The following is a 14,955-nucleotide window of genomic DNA, read 5'->3' on the forward strand; positions in this document are numbered from 1 at the left end:
GAATCCGTGCGGGGCTCCCGCGGCTCCTCCGGCGCGCCCGCAGGTGTCGGCTCCTGTCGCCCCCCGCGCACCGCCCGGCTGCGCTCCCCGGTGCCGAGCGGGGCGAGCCCCCCGAGCCGCCGCCGCGCTCTGATTTACGGTCTCGTTTCTCCGCTTGAAGGAGGTGCCGCAGAGGGGCACATCCAGCCTTCTTGACCGCCTTAAGAGTGTTGGCCTCGGTGCTTTTAACCTGTAAAGGTCACTCTCCTCCGCAATTAGGGCGGTGGAAAGTCGGTCCCCGAGGCGGGAGGTGGTGTGCGATGCCCGAGGACTGCGGCTGTAAAGCATTCTGGCATCTTATCTCTAATTATTGCTGTTATTGCGTTAAGCTGCCTCCGTCCTTAGAGCCACACGAATCTTGAATTTTAAATGATTTTAAATGATTTTCCCGTGCTTCGTCTGTCTCTTTGCCAAAAAAAAAAAATATATATAAATTATACAGTTCCTGACTTCTAGTGGAAGAACTTTCCAGCCGTCTATCCCATACTTTCAATACTGATGTTTTTTAAACCAAGAGAGACGTGTTTTTTGCTGCTGGGCAGAAAACAGGCAATGTTTATTTTGCCCCCACCTCGCAACTGTGTAAAGGATTGGTGAAGGGGGTGAAGTGATGGCTCAATGTAGCTTTTTCTTTTTAATTATTATTTTACTGCTTTCCCCAGCTGTTTTGCTGCCTCTGGTCAGGAGTAGCTGTGCCGAGCCTGGGGCTGTAAAGCTGTCAGCTCTTGAGGGGCTGTTTACTCAGCGAGTTCTGTCTTTCACACATGCACCAGAAATACAGTTTACCAACCCAAACACCAGCCAGGGTTACCCAGGAGCGCGGAAACTTCGGTTGTCCGGGGTTTTATCCTCCGGGGCCCAGCATTTGCCTCGAACAAAGCAGGTAATCCCAGGGTGCTGCTGCCTGGAACCCGGAGGCTTTTCTGCTCATCTGGGAGTTTTGACAGTTGCGATTTATGGGATGTGCAGGGGAAAAAAGTGCTCTTGTGGTGGTGGTTGCTGAGGGCGGCAGCCCGCTCCTTCTGTGTTACAAAAACTCGCGGCGAGCGTTTCCCGGCACGGTTTCTTGATGCTTTCCTGTTAAACTCGATATTATTTGCCCTTAATTACACCCGGCGTGCTTTTGTTCCCCCAAATTGAAACGGGCGGCGAGCGCCGCGTGTGAGTCGAACGCGTCGACACCAAACCCTGCTCTTTCGAAGCAGTTGCAAGCCTGTCTCGTGGGGGGGGCTTGGTAACGAAGTGATTAGAAAGAAATAAACATTTTTGTCCTGTAGTTACCACCACCACCCCCAAAAGAAGAGGGAAGCTTCTGCCTGGCTTAGTTCTGCATCCCAGAAAACCCGCAGGTTTATGGAGAAACCCATGACTTGCCCAAAGCTATTTAAAGTGGACTTACAGATAAAAGTACCAAGGTGGGATCCACTGGGTTACCTATTGTGTTAAAAGGGACTTTTTTTTTTCTCCTCAAGGGGTAGGAAGTGAGATGGGCTCTGGTGTGGATTAGTAACTCACCCGAGGATGAGTGTGGTGGCTTTGTCGCTTGGATTAATGTGATTTACACCCTTAAGGTGCCCCAAGTGCCCCTAAACAGCCATGCCTGTGTGTGCAAGGTGAAGTGTGGGAGGGCAAGCTCAGATACACCACGGGAAGCAGCTTGCAGGGTTGGTTTTTGCCATCCTTCATGCAGTCTTGGTGATCTTTCATCCTTTTTCTGTGGTGGGACACCAGCTCTGCATTCTTTGCCCACCAGCCCCTTGGGATGCTGGTGGTGGGGTTTGGTCCGGGGCCCCTTTGTGTGCTCCCTCTGCTGGCTTGCTGGGCTGCACTGGTGCTAAACTTTGTGGGTTTTACCCCAAAACTGAGGAGGGGGATGAAAAAACGTGCAAGGAGAGGCCTGACTGTGCTGGGGTGAGTCCCTCCAGCACTTTCATTATCTCAAGGTGTGCTGTAAGCCCATAAACCGAGGCTCCTGCTTACTTTGGCTCGCTGGTGTGTCAGAGGAATAAGGCAGCTGTGCTCTGACTTCAGGTGATGTCACTTGAGGATTTTAACTGTCAGAGCTTAAAAATACCCTGGCTTGTTTAAAGACTGCTTCTGCAGATGTGGGAACGGGGGAGCAAGGCAGTGGATTGGCCCGTGTGAGTGCACAGCCGCTCTGGGGTCCGGCATCTCATAAATCCCCCTCTGCTGTCCCCCAGCAGACCTGCTCTGCCTGACGAGGCCTCGGGCGTGCCACCACTGTGACATTAATTGGTGGCTGCTGGAGGTAAGGCACACTGCTCTGAAGTGTAAGACCAGCAAGGCTTCGGTGCTGAAAAGCTAACTGCGAGGCGTGTGATGATTAAATAATTTTGGGAATGAAGCCGCTTTCTGGTGCGATGGTGCGGTCAGCAGCGCCTTCTCCCACGTGGCTGTTGGGGTTGTTGGTGTGACTGGGTGTGTGAAGGACCAGCTACTGTGATTTTGGGTTGTTTGCAGGGCTGGGTGTGAGGGGCTGTGGGTTCTGAGCTGGTCTCTGAGTGTTTGTACGTGCACGTGTCTCTCTTTGCTGCACAACAGGCTTTGTGGAAAAGGTTTATGCAGGTTGTGTGAGCTGTTTCTGGTTCTGTATGAGAAAAGGCATTGAACTTCACATGGGTTTCCTGTATCTCCCACTAAAGCTGCTTTTCACACCTTCTCCAAGAGTTCCTTTACCTCTTCTCATTTTGCCAGGCCTCTTAGCCTGTGCTGGAAAACCTCCTGCTGTGCATCTTGCTCATTCCCGTGCCCACAGTTGTGACTCTTGAGGGGTTTCATTGCTGTGCTCTGGTCTTGGCACACAGTCTTAAGCAAAACAACTTGGAAATGGTGGTGAACCTGCTGCTGAACCTGGTTCCACGAGGCTTTGAAACCTTTGATTTAGTACCAGAAGCCCTGAGATTTGAGCGAGTCTTCACTCCCAAAGCTGCTGGGATCGGGTTACCTCAGGTGATGTTTCCTGTGGAGTCGCTTCCAATCGGCATCTCGGAAATTGACTGAACGAGTTTCGTTTGGCAACATTTTATTTGTTTATAAATATAAGTTACTTGATATACTGTAAACTTGACCTGTGTGTGTGTAGAGTCAGGTTTTGTCTCCTACTTTGCTTATGATCTCTTAACTAGTGAGGGGCTCCCTTGAGCCGAGTCCTGCCCCTTCCTCACTGCAGTGGTTTGCTGTCAGTTCTCTGGTTTTTGGTGTTTCAATGGGCTGGGGACCTTCAGAGCCAGTTCCTGTCTGCAGCTGGGGTGAGCAAAAAACCTTGTATCAAGTGGAATTGGTCAAATTTCCTCTTTAAATGGGAATTTGCAGCTTGCCCTGCAATTCTGACTCTTAAACTGGTACATGGGCAACAAACTGGGTTGTCTGTCCGCTATTTTTGCTATTCTGAGCTATTTTGTTAACAGGTGAGCTGGTACTCAGTCTGTTCTTCAGGCATTTTTCTTTTTCTGCTCACTTTCTGCTCTCCTGGAGGCCTCCCTGAGCAAACCCTGCTATTGTGTGTCCCTTTCTCCTACACCACTTGCTCTGGGATAGTGTTTGTCCTTGGTAAAATAAGCAAAAACCTCTTTTCTGTATTACTTTGGCTGGCAAGAGGTCTCCAGCTACCCTGGCTCAAGAATTTCTAGACAAGATAGTTTCTCTGTGTGTGTGTGTATGTATATATATATATAAACTTTTTTTCAGTTGAGTGTTCTTCCAGTAATTTCCTTGGTAGATGGCTCAGTAAAACTTCCAGGGCTGAGTGTGTCAGAGTTTTCCACTCACTTTCCCCAGCTCACTTTTCCCTTTCCGGTGGGGATGATGATTCTCCAGTGACAGTGATCACTTTAGGGGAAATGCTTGTTCAGCCCTGTGAGGGATTGAGCCTTGTGCATCGAGACCACCTGCCTTTCCCATTAAGCCCCTGCTTGCTCTTTCTGTGCGTGAAATATCTGCTGTCTTTCAACAGGAGGGAAAACAATCATGTAAGGTGGGTTGTTTTCCCATTTCCCATACCTACGAGATGTCTTGAAGCTCTTCTAGCCAGGTGGGATTCTGCTTTTTTCTTTTTTTTTTTTTTTTTTTCCCCTTTTTCCCCCCTCCCCAGTTCCTTGGGCGCAGTTTCACGTTACAGCTCCATCTGAGGACTCGCTGCTGCAGGAGGTGGCAGGTACATTCCTGCCTCTTCCCCTGCTGTGGGAATCCAGCAGTGGAGCAGCCGCAGGGGAGTGACTCCAGCTAACCCTTCAAAAAAAAAAAAAAAAGGAAAAAAGAAAAAATACCCAAGCCCCAAACTTTCCTGGATCTTGCCCCGCAGTTAGAGTTGTTAAATCTTCCACTCGGATGACTGGGGAGGCCCCGGGGGGCTGGGGGTGAGGGGGAGATGGCCCCTTTTGGCAGCAGTGGCTTTTCAATTGGCTTTGCTGTCTTCTAAACCTGCTCGCTCTGCTGCCGAGCCGAGGGCCGGGTGCCCTCCATCTCCTGCCTCTGGAAATGCCCAACTGAACCGGTTCAGCTCGTGGAAACGGCAAGGAAAAGGATAAAATCGGCCCCCAAAGCCCGGAGCGAGCGAGGCCAGCTCGGCTGGGACGTTCCCTCCGCCTGGCAGCGGGAGGGAGCTGGGGCGGGGAAGGGAGACCATCCCTCTGGCAGCGGCCGGGAGGCTGAAAGGTGAAACCGCACCCTCGGCCTCACCTGTCTGTCTGATCGTGCCTTTGATTTATACCCCGGGTTCTGCTGTTTAGCTTTCCCCGCAGACTCCAACCATTGGATCTGATAACGAACCAAGTGGTTGAGCCTTATTTGTTTAATTCAAAGAGGAGTTTAATATTTCCTACCTCGCAGCGTGCGGAGGCTCTGCCTCGCAGCCCGTGGTTTTCCTTGCAGGGAACCTGTGAAGTGCCAAGACAAGGGCGAAAGGGCTCAAGCTGTGAGCAGCCCCTTGTTGGAACAGTCTTGGCAAAGAGGCCAGGCACCACTAGTTTACATTTCTGGCGGTGTTTTGTCTCTGCAAAGGTGGCTGAGGTTTGTGCTGCCTGTGAAGTGTTGTTTCCTTCCAGCTCACCTTCCATGTGCTGGTGAGCCCCGGGTGCTCATGGAAGGGAGCTGTGGGGACCTTCTTGGCCCACCTTAATCTTAAATGAAGAACAGATGGGTCCCAAATGCCTCTATAATCACACTGCAGCATCTGCTGGAGCACTGAAGGACAAGCAGGTGCTGGAGACGTCCAACCTCCTGGAATTTTATTTTGTGTAGGCACCTTGTGTTGGAGACATCCTGCTCTAGCTGGAGATGCTCCTGTTCCTGGAGGGGCCTGGCACCAGGGGTTTCCTTTCCCAGTCCTCAGTGAGTAAAACCAAGCACTTATCTGGGTAAAAGGCTTCGCTCTAAAGAATCTCACAAGAAAATAATCTTTTTTTCCATGCCACTTTGGAAGGTAACCCCCAGGTAACTGTTATTCTGCTGGGGAACAGCAGAAGGGGACAATGTGGCCCCTTCTGAAACAAGCTGAAGGTGTTTGTTCCAAGTTGAAATCCCCTGCTTGCTGCCAGGTCAATCCATCCTGTGATCAGGTGGTATGTTTTCGGTTTAAAATATTTTTCCTTTTTTTTTTTCTTTTTTTTTTTTTGCTTGTTGTTAGTTGAGAGCTGATAGATCGGCCCAAATAAGGCCATGAGAAAGGCTGGCCATTTCCAGGAGGATCCACAGACAGTCAGTGCATGACTTGTTGCCTTTATCTCTGAGATCAGGAGATTCCTTTGCAGTGATGGATTAATCCACTCCTGAGTGAATAATATAACCGAGAACAAGTAGGAGCCAGCGCTCCAAACAGATGATTTGTTCAGTACGTGTGTGCCTCCCTTCCCCTCCCCCTCTGAAAAGTGTCTTTCTTCACTGTTTCATTCAGCCTGTTGAAACCTCTCAGCAACCTGTGCCTGCGCCAGCCCCCGGCCCGACGGAGGGTGAGGATGGGGCTGTGCCAAAGGCCTCTGCTCCCAGGTGCAGGAGCAGATAAACCACAGCCCCAACGAGCCCAGGATGGAGAGGAGGTGCCCGTGGGCTGCTGGGGCTGTGTTGTCACCTGTCTGCACGTTCTCCTCACTGTAGGTAGAGGTGTTGATGCTGGCACCTGCCCAGGGTGAGCTCGCAGGGCTCCGGTCCCTCGGCAGCAATGGCTCTGCCCCAACATGAGGCTCTTTGTCTGGGAAAAGTTGTGTGTATGGGAACTGGAACATTGGGCTTGGGGGAGTGAACTCACTGGGCACAAGGGGATGGCAGTGGATGGCTTCAAACAGGGATATGATGTTTAGGAAGGTGGTTCTTCAGTTGTGCCAGGGTGGATCTGCCAGGCTGGTACCTCACTGGCAGAGCCACAGCCCCTGGAGCTGCTCGGGAGTGTCCTGGAGCTGTGCACCAAAGGCCTCCCAGTGACAGTCCTTGTTAGCACACATCCAGTAGGGTGCAAGGCCGGGAAGGGAGTTGCACAGCTACGAGCAGTGGAATTCACGCAGTGAAATCGGTTACTGTCCCCATGGATGTACTGGAATAACTCTTTGGCAGCTCATAGGCTGTGTCTTCTTGCTTTAACATCTTGGAACGCATCAAGGGCTGATCCTGTTGAGAGGCTCAAACAGGCTGTGAGATGCCTGGGGAGGTCCTCCCTCTTCTTGGGGCCCCCCAAGGCTATCACAGCCCTACTGGGAAAAGCTCCAATAGCTCAAAGTCAGGTTGGTGAAAGTCCCCAGCTTTGGCTTTCCTTGTGTCATGAGTGCTGGTAGCCTTGCCTTGATCCCATGCACTTGGCCTATGGGATTGGAAGCACTAGTGGAAGCTTTCATCTGCATTTTGGAGAATTTCTGTGCTGCGTGGGGCAAAGGCAACATCTTTAAAATGGCATTTTCCCTTTGGAGAATGGGCTTTGCTGCTGTTGGCTGTATGTAATTTCTGGGAGCTGAGGAGTTTTGCTGCGTAATGTTCCAACTCCATGTAGATTAAATGTATTGCGGAGTCAAACTAAACAATAGCATGTGGTTTTCCTTTGTTCCCCCCTTCCCCACGATAAGAGTTCACAAAAGTTCCCGAATTAGGGCTCTGTGTGCATGTGCTGGAGCGTAGGCTCAGATTTTCATAAAGCTTGCTGAGGGCTGTTACTGCCGAGGAACTGTTCACGTTTGCGATCCCTCCGGGAAATCTCTTTGTTTCTCAGGAGCCTTTTCCGAAGGTGTGTTCCAGTGTAACACTCAGTTACTTGTTGCCTTAAATACTTTGCAGTGACAGCGTATCACAGCTTGATGGAGATTTGAGACTCCTCTAATAAAATGCAAGGGAAGGAGGAAAACCCCGAGGGTTTTTTGGAACAGAAGATGTTTTCTGTTCCTGCCACTAATCTCTGTTGCAGAATGAAATAGGAATGTATACTTTAAATCTTTGTCAGGGTGTAGAAGGAAGCTGGCAACGGATGTAATCAAAAATGTTATTATCAAAACTCTCTAAATATGTTGAAATTTCAAGCTTAATGATATAATTTTAAATGCAGCTATTCAGACTGAGGCATGTTTTTGGGGTGCAGATTGCACTTCCAAATTGCTGTGTGTTGGGATGGGCCAGAGAGGAGTTAGGAACAGACTGCAGATGGTGGGTACTGCAGAGGTGTGGCTGGAGTCTCTTCAGCCCTCTCATTTCCAGTGCACTGGTAAATTGGGGCATGCTTTTCTAAATTATTGGCTTTGGGGCTGAGCACTTTAAAAATGGTCCATTTCCAAGTTAGCATTTTTCCTAATTAGTGCATTTCTCGTGGCTTGTAAGTAACTGGCACACATGGAAAGTGTGTGTGTGTTCAGAGTTTGTCTGAAACAGCTCTGGGCACAGCAAAACACAAGGAAGCCACACCAGAATCAATGCACAGTAGCACAGACTCAACCCAGTGCAACAGGAGACAGAAAGCTTCCAGCCTTAAACTGCTTGGAATAAGGGAACTGGGAGTAACCTTCACCCTTCTGACCATTCCTTGAGCGGAGAGGCTGCAGGTTGAGGACACAGGAGAAGCTGAAGTCCTTCTCTGAGCCAAAGGTGTGAAGCTGTTTATTTTCACTGGGGCAATGTATATATTGCAGGAGGCAGATGCTTGCCTGCTCAGCCCAAGCACTCGCTGCCTCTCTGGGCTCTGGCGAGTGTACAAGTGTTGTCCCTTCTAATCCCTCAACATTAAACAGTCCAGGCACCTTTCCCTGGCTGAGCCTGGGACTGCTTTACAAAACACACAGAGAGAAGCCAACAAAAAAGAAACATTTGCTTTCTTTGCCAAGTTTAAATGAAGAGTAATGCCGTGGTGCTGCTTAATCTTGTTTTTCTTGCTATCTGATGGATGCTAACGTGGGATGGAATCAATCCCGGCAGCCGGTTATCTTTGCAGGGCCTCCATGTTGCTGAGCTCGGCATTAAAGTCTTGTGGGGGAGTTGATGTGCTATGAGGAGTCTGGAACCTTCTTCCTGCGTGGCAAAGCCACGGCAGCAGTTTCCCATCTTCCTTTGGGAAGGTTTCTCACGGAATTGCCGGTCTGCCGTTGGACATCCAAACAGAAATCCTGTTCGGCAGAGCAGGATGAGTCTGTGCGAGTGAGAACAGGGCACAGTCAGGTGAACCTGGCGGAAACTTCTCCCTGGTTCCCGTGATGAAACTTAACTCCTTTCCTATCAGTTGCTCGTGTTCGAACTGGTTCTGCTGGGAACAGCTGCCGTGGCCCCGATCCTCGGGAGGAGGTTTGGGCTCTGACTCACGGCCTGCCGCCGTGTGCCGGTGCTGCCCCGGGCAGGGGTCTCTGCTGCTGGCAGGGTTGAGCTGGCACTGCAGCAGCGGCTCAGAGCTCGGCTGCAGTGCGTGAGGCAGCAGGGCTGGAGAAGAGGAACCCTTGGGCCACAGCTCCGTGGTCACTGCTGCCTCCCTCCTCTGGATCGAAGCTCTCCTTCGGCTCCGCTGGCACGAGGAAGGAGGCGGGAAGCTCCGGCCGGTGCTCAGTTGCGCAACACCGCTGAGCAAATCCAACCCAAAACCTCCCTCTCCTTCCCCCCCGTGTTCCACTGCCCCTCTCCTCGCCCGGGAGCCCGGTCGATTTGTTGTAGCAAACCTGGCCTGACCAAGGCAATTTTCTCATTTATTTTTCTGCCTAGCTGCTGCTTTTATCTGGGCCCGAGGCGAAGGGGCTTGTTTTGCTAAGGAATATTGTCAGTCGTGTCAGGATTCCTTCCCTCGAGGTGAAGAAGCGCAGAAGTGTGTGTTTGCCGGAGAGTTTGGACTTCAGTTTTGAAACCAGGTTTGGTCTTTCGAGTGTGGGGGAAGGGAGGGGAGAAGAGCAGTAAAATTGAATTACTGTAAGGCTGGAGGATGGATTGTGCACAGGCTTGTTCCAGTTGGGGGAGGAAAGACCGGGGTCTTTCCTGCTCTCTCCCTCAGCTGTCCCTGGTTAACCAGTTTGATTTTAATAAGCATTGTTCTGCCGGGAGCCTGGGTCCAGCAGCAGGGAGTGTTGGCATTGCCTGGGATAGCATGTGGATGTAACAGGAGGGGAAGCAGTGATCTGGAGTGGAGGGCAGCACTTTTGTTTAGCAAACAGAGTCAAAATGGGTCTGTTGCTCCGTTCTGTGCCCGATTCCAGCCGTCTGCAGGCCCAGTGAGTTCTGGAGGTGACTAACGACTGTAACACAGGCTTGGCTCTCCGGTTCCAGCGCGCCTCCCATATCCTGCAGCCATGAGTTCACAGGCTCCTAATTGCCTATGATGTAAGACAGCAGTAGATGAGGTTGCTATAAATTCTGGCTGCAGGTGTGGATTTAATGGTTGTGCTTCCCTTTAAGGGCTCACGGATAGCATGGATCCCTGCAAGTTACAACAGCCCGAGTTGGACTCGGGCTAAGGCAGCTAAAAGAACCCATTTGTCTGCGTTTTTTAGAGCTGTTGCTTGCTGGAGGCTACCAAAGGACGAGGTGTCAGCATTCATCTGGAATCGCCTCAGGAATGAGCCCGCTGTCCTCTAGCAGAGCTCAGCCGTGGTTCCAATTCTTTTCATCAACCTTCTCCCGCAGCAAAACTTCCCAGGCATGAGAGTGCTGCTGGAAGTGGACCTTTAGGCAGCCTGTGTGGACACAAGGGCCTTTGTCTGAGTCTGACAGGTTTTTTTTTTTGATGACCAGAACAAGGCTGTGGTTCTGGTCTTTTCTACTTTTTTTTTTTTTGAATTCATGCTTAATTCTGATTATAGGACCCATGAAGATATAATCATGGGTGATTGTCCTTGACATGCAAAATGCAGGCTTTTTGGAGGGGAAAAGACCCCCCCTGGGGCAATAGTGCAGCTTGCTGTGATGTGTGCACCTGTAGCTCGGGTAATTAGGCCAGCGAGTTCCCCAGCTCCCTTGAGAAAATGGGCATGGCTCACTTGGAGTTGGGGTTTGTATATTTTTCTTCATTTTTACGCACATTCTTGCAGTCCAGGGTTTATTAAACATACTGGGGTGGTGCTTCATGAGTCGATCTGAGGCCTCACGCTGTTCAAGTGCAAAGTTCCCATTCTTGGATGTCCTTTCCCAGCCCCTCCTTTGGGCCGGTGCTCCAGGACTGCAAGGGGAGCTGAAACTGCTCCCTCATCCAGGTGAAAACCGAATCTCATTTTTTTCTCTGGCTGAGTTTTCAGCTGGATCTGCCAGCAGCTCTGACTCACTCACTGGCCGCGGGATCCTCGGTGCAGATTGGAGAATGCAAGCCAGGTCCTGAAGGAAGGTGTTGCTGCCCTCCTCGGCAGCGGCCCCTCTTTAAATTGGCTGAAAAACTGGTTACGAAATCTCCTTCTCGGTAAAAATCAGGGTTGGAAAAGCAAAGCAGGCGCCTCGCTCCGAGGCTCGGGCCAGCCCTGGGGAAGGAGCAGTGAGGGGGTGTTGGCAGAAGGACCCTTGGAGACACGGCTGAAGGGGAGCAGGGCTGTCACAGGTGTCTGTAGGTATTTATGTGCAGCACAGTCTGCACAGGTGTGGAGCTGAATGTGGGGAAGAAAACGGGAGTAAGAGGTGAAGCACTGCCTGGGTAGGAGATAAGGAGAAGGGGGAGGTCTGGGGGGCCTCAAAGAGCAAAGGGTGAGAACTTTGTATGTATTTGGCCTACAGTTACTGTGATGGAACTGTTAAACTAATGATACCCTCAGCTCCCTTGGGGGCTGAAAGCCCTGATTTAGGCATTTAAGCATAATTGCAGCCCAGCAGAACTGTATATCAGGCTAATGCTCTGTTCTCTTGCTTCCCCCGAGGCCAGAGGAGGCAGGAACCATTCCCACTTCATTAGCGTGGCAGCAGGGGGACTGTCTCAGCTCTTTTGCTGAAGTTAATAATAAAATTAACCTAATTGTTATGCCTGTTTGTGGGGAAGAAAGTGTGGCTTCTGTGGTGATTTATTTATTTTTCTCCTGATGTCTGTCTTGCTGGATGGGAACCCCAGGTCTCCCCCCTCAGAGCAGGGATGTGTGTCGGGAGCAGACCCGTGACTTTTGTGTTTTTTGGAGTGTTTTTGGCTGTGTGTGCCGAGGCACAGTACACAAACTGTTAAATTTCCTTCCCCAGGCTCCCCCAAATCCATTTCTCCAGTCCATGCCAAAGCATGCGTTCTTCTATCAAGACCATATGTACGCCAAGACCGAGGTTCTAAAGTCAAGGTGTTTTTGAAATATTGGAGTGCAAATTAAGGATCTGAGTAATCTTAACTGTCTTCTTTAAAAAAAAAAGAAAATTCTCTATCAGCCTCACATATAACTCAAAGGATTAATGGAAAGCTAAACTTTGATCCGAGTCCAACAGCTGATACCAACCGTGAGACTTTCCAGGCCTGAAAGCAAAATAGAAAAATCCAGTGAAAAATATCTGCTGCTCCATCTTTGAGGCATGCAGCCTCTTGGCCATGCTTTGGGCTAATACTGCTATTTTTTACTTAACCTCTTCTTGTGTCACCTCTGTGCTGTGCCACTGGACCTTACCTGTAACGGGTTGAGTAAGTTACTGACATTATTTAGGGTGTGTAGGAAACATATCTGCCTGATTATTAAGGAAGGCCATCAGGGCTTGGGAGTCCCCTGTCCTTGCTGGGACTCAGTCACTGTCTGGTTTGCTCAGCACTGTTTGTTTTTCCTGCCATCTGCCACCCGAGCAAACACTCGTTCTATATTTTGACAAAAATAGCAACTTTTAGGTCTTTAAGGTCCCTTCCAACCCAAGCCATTCTATGAAAATTAGAGTGCTATTAGTGCTACACAATTGATAAAGGATTTTAGCCCCCAAAATTGCTCTTGGGATTCATCTCTGATTCATGGGGGGTTTAAATCATCTGGAGCAAGAAAAAAGCTCCATGCGAGGCTGCTTATAAAAATAAATGTTGCATTAAAAGGAGTAAAAATACCAATTGAATCATTAAGTGGGAATCCACATCGGAAACACTTGGATGTGACTTAGCACCGATGGATTTGGGTGCCAGGCATGGGTCTAGGCAAAAGAAGTGGAGGCATTAATGAAATCTGAGGGTTGCAAAGGTTGAGCAACTGTAATTTTTCTCCCTTTATTCAGGAGATCCTTATCCTTCTGATAAGGATCTGGAAGGTGCACTTTCATTTGTTTAAAGTGTAATAAATAAATATGAACAGAACATCAAAGGATGCTTTTTCTTGTAATTTTTAACTGCCTCCCCAGTCGGGGTGTTTCTGTGAACGCCTCGGAGGGCATTTGGCCCATTCGTGTCTCTCACACTTGGTTTATGGGGTCACTGTCAGCAAGCTGGTTTTTTGTAGGGTTTTCCCTTTTTTGGGGATGGAGAAACTCCCAGGCGTGCAGGGCTGCTCGGCAGAGTTCAATGCGTTTCCTAAAAGCGCCCGCAAAACCCCTTTGAAGAACGTAATTTTATTACTTACACCCATGAAATCCTCTCTTTGGTGATGCCATAATTCCAACACAAATGCCTAATTACGGTGGTTTTTCTTACAGAATCCCCAACCCTCCTGTAACCGCCTGGCTCCTTATCTCCAGCGCTCGGCTTCCTGTGATTTAGTAACGCGCAGGCTGCAGCTCCAGAGGTGGAGAAGAGTAAAACGGGAGCGCTTGAATTTTTTCCTTGCCCGAGCTGTGATTACAGCCCTGGCGTTTCCCGGTGCTCCAGCCCTCTCTTCGAAGCGTAATTAGGAACACATTGATTCTTATTGCAGCTGGCAGCTGCTCGCTATTGCCTTTTTCAGCTTCTGACCCCCATAGTCCCGCTGACCTTTCCTGGGGTTAGTCGTAGGCCCTTTTCATTGTGATGGGCTCGAAGTGGCTCATGTGGAGTTGATTATTTCCTTGCTTGTCTGGCCTTTTTGGTGCCATAACTCCAAGTCACTTCCATTTTCTTCCCCTGCTTTTGGCTGACCACAGTGAAAGGAAATGCTTTTGCTGGCGACAGGATCGGTTTGCACGCTTGACTGACTCGATTGAGACCCTGAAAAGGGGGGGAGGGGGAGGGTAATGAACACTGTAGGTGCTGCATTTGCTTTTTAAAGGTTGATGTTAATGATTGAGTGGTCATTAAGCATTCATAAAAACGGGGGGCTTCGGCCGGCTCCGTGTCCTTTTGGCAATCTCAAACCCGTGGGTTGGCATCAGAAATCCCCCCGCCCCATCCTGGATGGCAGCGGTGGCTGCGGGAGCCACACGGAGCAGGTCTGTGGCGTGTGGCGAGCGCGCCGCTGTCAAACAGCTCGGGAATACCTGGAGGTTCTCCCAGCCACTGGAAGACTCCGGGAATAAACCTGGGAGGTTGCTCCGTGAGGCCGCCGGGCAGGCTGCCGGTTGCTCCCGGGCTGTAACCCGCTCCTCCCAGCCCAGAAAGCTAATGAAGTCTATGTGCCAGCTGTTACACTCATTTTGCCAGACCCCAGGAGGACAGCATGAAGACAGTCAGTGATCAAAGGCTCTGGAGATCACTGAGGAGCCGAGCGGCAGGAATGTCTGATTGCTTTCTCTTGGAATGCCACAGGCTTCAATACCTCCTTTTTTTCCTCTTTTTTTTTTTTTTTTTTTTTTTTAAGGTGTCTTGGTGTGAGATTTAATGATCTAACTCGGGCTTGCTCCTGCTAAAGCCAGAGTGTTTTAGTTAATTTTGGGGGAATTTGTTTGCTCTAAATTTAGGTGGTTTGAAAACCTGCGACTTTTCTTGCACTGGTGGCAAGTTAAAAAGGCATTTTTCTTGGTAACTAATGAGTGACCTAGGGGAAAAACCAACTTGCTGTGCTTTGGGTGTTAAATCACATATAATATGATAAAGTGAGGTGGGATTAATCAATTTTGAGTTACTGCTGTTTAGGAAAAATGGGAAATCTTTGGTATCCAAATCCTTTACTCCCAGATGGCTGTCACGATGCAGCCGCCCTTGAGGCAGCAGCACTCAGTCACTTTTTCCTTGGGCTGCTCAGCAAAGGCCCGTCAGCTCCTGGAGGTGGAGTGGGCAACTTGAATAACTCCCTCTGTTCCCGAGGTGCCTGTTTCCTTCCTCCTCCTCCTCCTCTTTCTGCTTTACTCCAGCGTTTATGGGACCTGGTGTGTTGAGGCAGTGCAGAAACCCTTCCTCATTTAGCTCCAGCGTGCTGTAATGGCTCGCTGAAGGTTGGAAGCGTGTTGGAGGGGACTGCTGGAGTGGGAGTGCAGTAACAGACTGAGGTGGAGTGGTGGCTGTTGGGAAGGGAGGTCCCGGTGTTGTCGTGCCAGCTGGTCTGAGATGGCAGGAAGATGATTCAGGGAGCTCAACCAAAATGGGGATGAGATAATGCTGTTTTTGAAGTGACTCTGCCCTCAGCTGCGAGGGTGGAGAGGAGAAGTTCAGGGCCCAGTAAATCAGCAGGGCAGGATCTCGGCTGT

General features: G+C 50.1%; 1 protein-coding gene across 1 annotated transcript in view; it reads left to right on the plus strand.

Moving 5' to 3' along the window:
• The window catches only part of CDON (cell adhesion associated, oncogene regulated), a 55,789-nt gene that overhangs the window by 280 nt on the left and 40,554 nt on the right, over positions 1-14,955 (plus strand). The window lies entirely within an intron of this gene.

The sequence above is a fragment of the Pseudopipra pipra genome, chromosome 23 (assembly GCF_036250125.1).
Source record: "Pseudopipra pipra isolate bDixPip1 chromosome 23, bDixPip1.hap1, whole genome shotgun sequence".
Lineage (NCBI taxonomy): Eukaryota > Metazoa > Chordata > Aves > Passeriformes > Pipridae > Pseudopipra > Pseudopipra pipra.